The sequence below is a fragment of the Scylla paramamosain genome, chromosome 18 (genome assembly GCF_035594125.1).
Source record: "Scylla paramamosain isolate STU-SP2022 chromosome 18, ASM3559412v1, whole genome shotgun sequence".
Classification (NCBI taxonomy): Eukaryota; Metazoa; Arthropoda; class Malacostraca; order Decapoda; family Portunidae; genus Scylla; species Scylla paramamosain.
In genome coordinates this window covers 22404133-22411665 of record NC_087168.1, presented here as the reverse complement: position 1 = coordinate 22411665, position 7533 = coordinate 22404133, and the positions used below count along the sequence as shown (strand labels likewise).

The following is a 7533-nucleotide window of genomic DNA, read 5'->3' as shown; positions in this document are numbered from 1 at the left end:
TACAAGACTTTTTTTTTACTTTTCTTGTATTTTTTTCATAAGGCGTTGTACTGTCCCTGAACGCGCCTCCAGTTCCTTTGATACGGCCTTCCTTTGTTCTAACGAGCTGTGTGTGTGTGTGTGTGTGTGTGTGTGTGTGTGTGTGTGTGTGTGTGTGTGTGTTCTGTATTTCCATATCTACTTTTTATCTTAGGCTTAAAGTCGTGTGTACCGAAACTCTCTCTCTCTCTCTCTCTCTCTCTCTCTCTCTCTCTCTCTCTCTCTCTCTCTCTCTCTCTCTCTCTCTCTCTCTCTCTCTCTCTCTCTCTCTCTCATATGCACATATTAATATATTTGAATGTCTTTGTCTGTGCTCAAGAACCGTGCACTTATGAACGCTGCGTGAACACCGTCAGGATAACAGGCAATATCACCTAATGATCCCAGAACACTTCGTCCCTTCGCCAAGATTCATCGTCCCTTTGTTAACGCCGGTGGGTTCTGAAGGAAATTGAATTGTTGGCAGCGGTTGGGTAAGCGATGACATAGCTACGGAATGCTTATAATATACAATGCCCTTAAGATGTGATGTTGAAGAGCTCAGTGAAACATTAACCTTTTCGTAGGATATAACGTAAGTTCTTGGGGTAAGTAATATCGATGGATGTTTGCGAAAATTAGTGGCAGGGGTTGGATCACCAGAGACATAGCTAAGGAATGGTTCTATTGCAGTGTTTCTCTAGGAAGTGATGTTACAATGTCCAGTGATATATAGATCTTTGCACATACACATCCAAGCATTCTAGGTAAGAGACTATCACTGTGTTATAAATCAAGTGAAACATTTCTCTCTCTGTAGGACATGACATAATTTTTAAGGCAAATTGTATATACATTTCCACGCATTCCTAATAAGAGACTGTAAACTCTAAACCATATTAATAGTGATAGTAACGGTAAATAATAAACACAACAATGATAACATGAATAACTATAACACCAGCATCACTACCACCACCACTACCGCTACCACCGCCAACAAACTAACAACAATAACAAACACACCAACACAGCACAATACAATATGTTCCGGGGCTACAAAGTAAAAAGCCGCTTCAGTTCTTCCCCACTACCCACCCACCAGTATCTACGAGGCACACTGACTGATTGACTGACTGACAAACTGACTGTACGGTGGCCTTTTGCAGCCTCCCAGTGCATCTAGGTCAAAGGAGCGGCAGTGTGTTACTTCCTCACTGGCAGCAAGCACTGTGGAAAGTGTGGGGGTGTGGAAAAGCGAGGAAGTGGAGAGGAAGGGACGGGAGACTAGGGGTAGGACGAGAGAAGCAAGAGAGAAAGAGAGAGAAGGTGGACTGGGCAACGCATTCATAACCAGTACTTTTGTTCCTCCGTTTTCTGTTGCTATTCTCAGGTCACGCAACCTTTTCTTTCCTTTTTCTTTGGGAGGGGGTTCTATATCGATTGCATAAAAACAAAAAACTGGGTTGGATTTTAAAGTTATGCTATTGATGGTGACTTGTTTTCTTCATTTCGATTTTTGTTAGCTTTTTTTTTTTTTTCTGTGATATCTTATTCAATCAATTCATTTTTTCCTGCCTGTTTTTTTGAATCCTCACTTCACCTTATGATTGACGAATTGATTGGTGAATTGACTGAGGCTTCGTTCATTGTTCGTTTTCCTCTTTGCTTTTTATACACCTTAAATCAATCTATTAGTCAATCTTCCGTTGCTTGATAACTTTTCCCTCACTTCACCAATCATTCCGTGTAAGTTAGCACGATTTTTCAGACACATTTATTTACGACTCAAAAACTCAATATCTTTTATGGCAACCTTTGATTAACGAGACTCACTAAACTGACTGACTGACTGATTGATTTAAAGCACCAGCACCACCACTACCACCACCACCACCACCACCACCAGCGAGGACATATGGCGCGGTTGACAAATGAGAGCACATTAGGAGAAATGAGAAGGCAATGTGTAGAAACGTCCGCTACTTTGATTTAGCCTCGCTTCCCTTGGCGCATGAGGGGCTCGAGCAGCGTCAGGGCGGCACCATTCACACGGATAACGAACACGTGGCTCTAACATTTCATAGTAATCAGTCAGGAGTGTTATGTCCTCCCTGCGAGCACTACGAGGAGGTAAGCCAGAGAGTGAACCGGAGAGTGAACCAGTGAACCGATCTGCTAGGCTTTAGGAACCGCAGTCGCCTCCTCTTCCTTCTGACGGATGGAAGTTTGGTGACTCTCACACCGTCCGGCCTCTGAACCTCCACCAGGCTTTATCCAACCTCATCTGAACCCTCCCACACACCGTCCGGCCTCTGAACCTCCACCAGGCTTTATCCAACCTCATCTGAACCCTCCCACACACCGTCCGGACTCTAAAGCTCCAGCTCCCTCCGCCCCTTGTGCCTAGCAGCAGCTCTCGGCTCGGCACTGCTCCAGGGGCACCATTACGCCCCTCTCGGGATGGCTTCCTGCACTCCTGTGGCTGCATTTACTCCGTTCTCCCAACTCCTTTTGCTTTTAGTGACTTTCTCCCTCAGTGTTCCCTAAAGGCACATGTAAGCTATCCTAGAGGAAGCTAGTCACTTGGTACTAGGGTGGATGGTACTCTGTTCATATGGGTCTTCGGTCAGATGATTCTCAAGACAAATCGGCCTCAGTACGTTTGGTGCGCGGGACACTTGATACCCAACCACTTGGTTCTCAAAATATCTCTAGGCTCAGACTACAAGCTTCGTAAAGGCAGCATGTGCTCACCAAACCATTTATCTATCTATTCAACCACATACACACATCCACTCAACCACTTAACCCCCCATCAATCCATTTACCTATCCATCCATCCAACCACTGACTCACATCTATCTATCCATTCATCCACCCATCCACTCACCCACTTACCATCTACTCACCAATTACTCCATCCATCCACTCACCTATACATACAACCATTTATCCTCTCATCCACCTACCGACCCATTGACCCACCTACCCACACACCTGCCTACAATTCATTTATCCACCCATGCATCTATCAAATCATCCACTCACTCACCCTTCCATCCACATATGAATCCAAACATTTATCCAAACATCAATGAATCTACCCATCCACACATCCCTTCACATACCCACCCATACATTTACTCGCTCATCTATCCACCCAGCCAAATATCCATCCACCCACACACCACTTCATCCACCCACCCATTCACGTATCCAACCACCCACTCACCCACCTACATATCCATTCACTCATCCATTCACCTATTCATCCACACAACAATTCACCCATCCACAAAACAATCCACCCATCTAGCTACCCACCCCAATCCACCCTTCCATACACCCACCTATCCGCACCGATCCGAGACGAGTCACAAAGCTGTATAATTGGTGTTTAATGCTTTAACAGCCACCTGATACACCTTTCCTTAATTATTAGTCACTCTGACACATCTTTATTTGTTCTCCAGCCACATCCAATCTTTAAACTAGGTAGAAGTTTGTAAAATCTATTCTTTTTCAACCATAACTTTTTTGCAGATGCTTATAAAGATTTTTCACACTGCACACACACACACACACACACACACACACACACACACACACACACATACACACACAGTAGTAGTAGTAGTAGTAGTAGTAGTAGTAGTATAAGCTATGTAGTCTTAGGTATGAGACGTGTCACAGGGAGAAAAAATGCCACATTTTGATGATAAACTGCGCGCCTCTGTAATAAATCCGGATGGCTGCTAGGACTGAGTCGATCCTGTCTTAGTGCACTTAAAGACAGACGCTCCCACTGCGGTGCCTCTCTCTCTCTCTCTCTCTCTCTCTCTCTCTCTCTCTCTCTCTCTCTCTCTCTCTCTCTGACCATCACCAGGTGTGCTCGGAACAAAAATACAACATTCCAGTCAGCAGGGGCCTTTCAGCTGACACCATCAGAGTAAATTTCATAACAGGAATTCTCATTACTCGCCCTGTTAGCCACGCTTCCCGGGGCGCCCACGCATGCGACCAGCCTCCAATATCGGGTCTCATTTCATCCACACCGCCCCACCATCCTGTTCCCCGTCCGTCCCCACCACAACCATCATCCACGTGCTTTTTTTTTTTTTTTGTGGGTAATTAGAGGGTAGAACAGGTCTGCTCTTCATTATAATGTCCCCTGTGGCTTTACTCTGTGTGTGTGTGTGTGTGTGTGTGTGTGTGTGTGTGTGAGTGTGTGTGTGTGTGTGTGTGTGTGTGTGTGTGTGTGTGTGTGTGTGTGTGTGTGTGTGTGTGTGTGTGTGTGTGTGTGTGTGTGTGTGTGTGTGTGTGTGTGAACAGGTAAAGCGAAATTAAATAAGGGAACAATGGAAAGAAAAAACAAACTTGGTTGCAATTACTTTCTTCCTTCCTTCCCTTCCTACCTTCCTTCCTTCCTTCCTTTTTTCTTTCTTTCCTTACTTCCTTTCTTTTTTTCTTCCTTTCCTTCTTCCCTCCCTTCTTTTAACATTCTTTTTTATTCCCCTCCTTTTTTCTCCAATATACTTCTTCTTCCTTTCCTCCTATCCTTTCTTTTTCCCTTTTTCCTTCCCTCCTCTTTCCTTCCCTTCCATGATTTTGTTTGTTTGTTTCTTTCTTTTTCAGTCTCTTTCATGCCCTTCATTTTCATCACTATCCTCCTCTCTTCCTTCATTTCTTCCTTCACTTCTTTCCCTTCCTATCCCCTTTTCGTTCCCTCCACTCCCTTCCCCTCCCCTCTCTTCCTTCCTTCCCCCCCAACAATACAGCGCACCAATTTATGTCTAACAAACGGTGTGTGTGTGTGTGTGTGTGTGTGTGTGTGTGTGTGTGTGTGTGTGTGTGTGTGTGTGTGTGTGTGTGTGTGTGTGTGTGTGTTTCAGTAGTGTTGGTTGCGTGTGCGTGTGCGTGTGTGCGTGTATCAATCAATTCAAGTAACGAACATCATTACAATACAAAAAGAGGAGGAGAGGGAAGAGACCGGGGAGCTTAAGGAACACGCTAGCAGAGAGAGAGAGAGAGAGAGAGAGAGAGAGAGAGAGAGAGAGAGAGAGAGAGAGAGAGAGAGAGAGAGAGAGAGAGAGAGAGAGAGAGAGAGAGAGAGAGAGAGAGAGAGAGAGAGAGAGAGAGAGAGAGAGAGAGAGAGAGAGAGGAGCGTCAAATATAGAAGATAACAGGAGAAACTGTGCGGGAGACGAAGAGAAAACGAAAAAATAAAGGAAAATGAAATTGATAACAAGAAAACAAAAAGAGAGATAGATAGATAAACAGACTGACAGGCAAACAGATATACAGACAGACAGACAGACAGACAGACAGACACATAAACTAAATAATTCAGGAGACCGTAAAAATGAGGTCAAATAACACTGAATAAAAAAATAGCAGAGAGAGAGAGAGAGAGAGAGAGAGAGAGAGAGAGAGAGAGAGAGAGAGAGAGGAGAGAGAGAGAGAGGAGAGAGAGAGAGAGAGAGAGAGAGAGAGAGAGAGTTAGGGAGGAGTATTTGAACAGTTTGGCTAGGCTGGAGAAGGAAGGAAACTCGTTCAGGATATGAGGGCAGTGGGAGGTAAAGAGAGGAAGGAAGAAGAGAAAGAAGGAAGGAAGGAAGGAAGGAAGCTTGAGTGTGTATAGAGGGAAGTGGAAGGAGAAGGACGGGAAGAGAGGAGGAAGAGCGAAAGATGGTGGAAAAAGAAGATTGAAGAAGAGAGGAGGAGGAGGAGGAGGAGGAGGAGGAGGAGGAGGAGGAGGAGGAGGAGGAGGAGGAGGAGGAGAGGAAATCAATAAGAGAGACGGAAGTACCATGATATGTCGTGACGTGAGGTACATACACACATGTACACACACACACACTCACACACACACACACACACAACTGAGGATTATGGATGAGGGGCTAGCCAGCGCCCTCATCCATCTACACGGCTGACAGGCGGATGGATAATGGATGGATAATGACAGATAATGCTTCGTCAGGTCTGAGGGAAGTTTGCCAGACACAGAGAGAGAGAGAGAGAAACAGAAACAAGGAAGAACAGAGGAACAGTGATGGAAGTAAAACGAAGGGAGGAGGAGGAGGAGGAGGAGGAGGAGGAAGAAAATAACAAGAATATGAACAAAAAGAACAATAACAAGACCAATAATAATAAGTACAACAACAACAACAACAACAACAACAACAACAAACAAACAAACAAATAAATAACTCCGACAGGAAGAGGGAGAGAGTAAGAATTAAATACCAAATGATTAGAGAGAAAAAGAGAGAAAACGAAAACAGTCTGGCGATAACGAGGTGGTGATGGGGGAGGGAAGAGAAAGGAGAAAAGAGAAAGATGAAGAGAAATGGACGAAGAAAGGAGATGCAAGAATAAAGAGGGTCAGATTTACGGCTTAGAGGGCAAGAGGTAAGAGGTAAGAGGCATTACAATACTATTTTAATACACCCGTGGAAAGTCTTGTTGAATTCCCACCTACATTAGTTAACAGGTATTCATATTTGTCCTTAACTAACACAGCAGGTAAAATCTAGAACCAGGTAAGTTTTTCCACCTTCTTATGACTTCAGCTACTTCAGATGAGCATAAGACACATAGTTCTCATTTACATCCTTTGTACTCACCTTGATTCAAACACACCTGGCGGAATCGAGAGGTAGGTATGTTTTTCCACCTTCCTATGACTTCAACTACTGCAGGCGAGGAGTACATGTTGGACTGGCATCTTCAGTGGGCCTTGTTTCTTGCAGTCTTCTTGTTTCCCTTTGCCAGAAACTGTTATATGAATGAAGAACACAAAGGAAGTTACAACAAGCCAGCTGACCTACACGTGGCAGTCTCTATATAGTTTATTCATACCTATAAACACACATGGAATCCCTATTCTTAATATCTAAAGTCCCATATTGAATAGGCACTAACAACCTGATTATTGAGTCTATTCCAATCATCTACCACTATTCGTGAGCCAATTTCTCTCTCTCTCTCTCTCTCTCTCTCTCTCTCTCTCTCTCTCTCTCTCTGACAGGCGCTCGATTAACCGTGGAACTGATTGCTTTTCTTCTTTCCTATGACTATTTTAAGAGAGGAATACCAAGATAATCCCAGAACTAAACTCGATTAACCGTGGAACTGATTGTTTTTCTTCTTTCCTATGACTATTTTAAGAGAGGAATACCAAGATACTTCCAGAACTAAATTTGTTCACCACGGCTGGGGCTATTTTTCTATTAACTTTCTTTTTACAAGAAGTGAGAAAAGTTCATTTTCTTTAGTTCCTCTTGTCCATGACCAGCTTTTCTGCGTGTATCAAATCACTCATCACCACATCAGTTTTTTTTTCTTTTTTTTTTTTTTGATACCATTGAAAGGCTGAATTATGTGAAGACTGAATTTAAGATAGAAATAATCACCTTTGGCTACTTATTCGCTTATTTGGCTACTTATTTACTTCATTCTGGCGAACAATAGGTGATAACATTAACTTAGCACACTGTCTGTAGCTCT

At 43.7% G+C, this 7533-nt stretch overlaps 2 long non-coding RNA genes across 2 annotated transcripts in view; both read right to left on the bottom strand.

Moving 5' to 3' along the window:
- Window positions 1–1962: 1962 nt before the first annotated feature.
- Window positions 1963–2777, bottom strand: LOC135109413 (uncharacterized). The gene is made up of 2 exons (XR_010272700.1): window positions 2361–2777; window positions 1963–2300 (listed from the first exon to the last, which is right to left on the bottom strand). It is a non-coding gene; the product is annotated as an uncharacterized LOC135109413 (long non-coding RNA).
- A 3879-nt stretch (window positions 2778–6656) lies between these two features.
- The window catches only part of LOC135109301 (uncharacterized), a 32815-nt gene continuing 31938 nt past the window's right edge, over window positions 6657–7533 (bottom strand). Inside the window, exon 4 of the long non-coding RNA XR_010272652.1 lies at window positions 6657–6801. This is a non-coding gene — a long non-coding RNA (uncharacterized LOC135109301). The remainder of the gene's footprint in view (window positions 6802–7533) is intronic.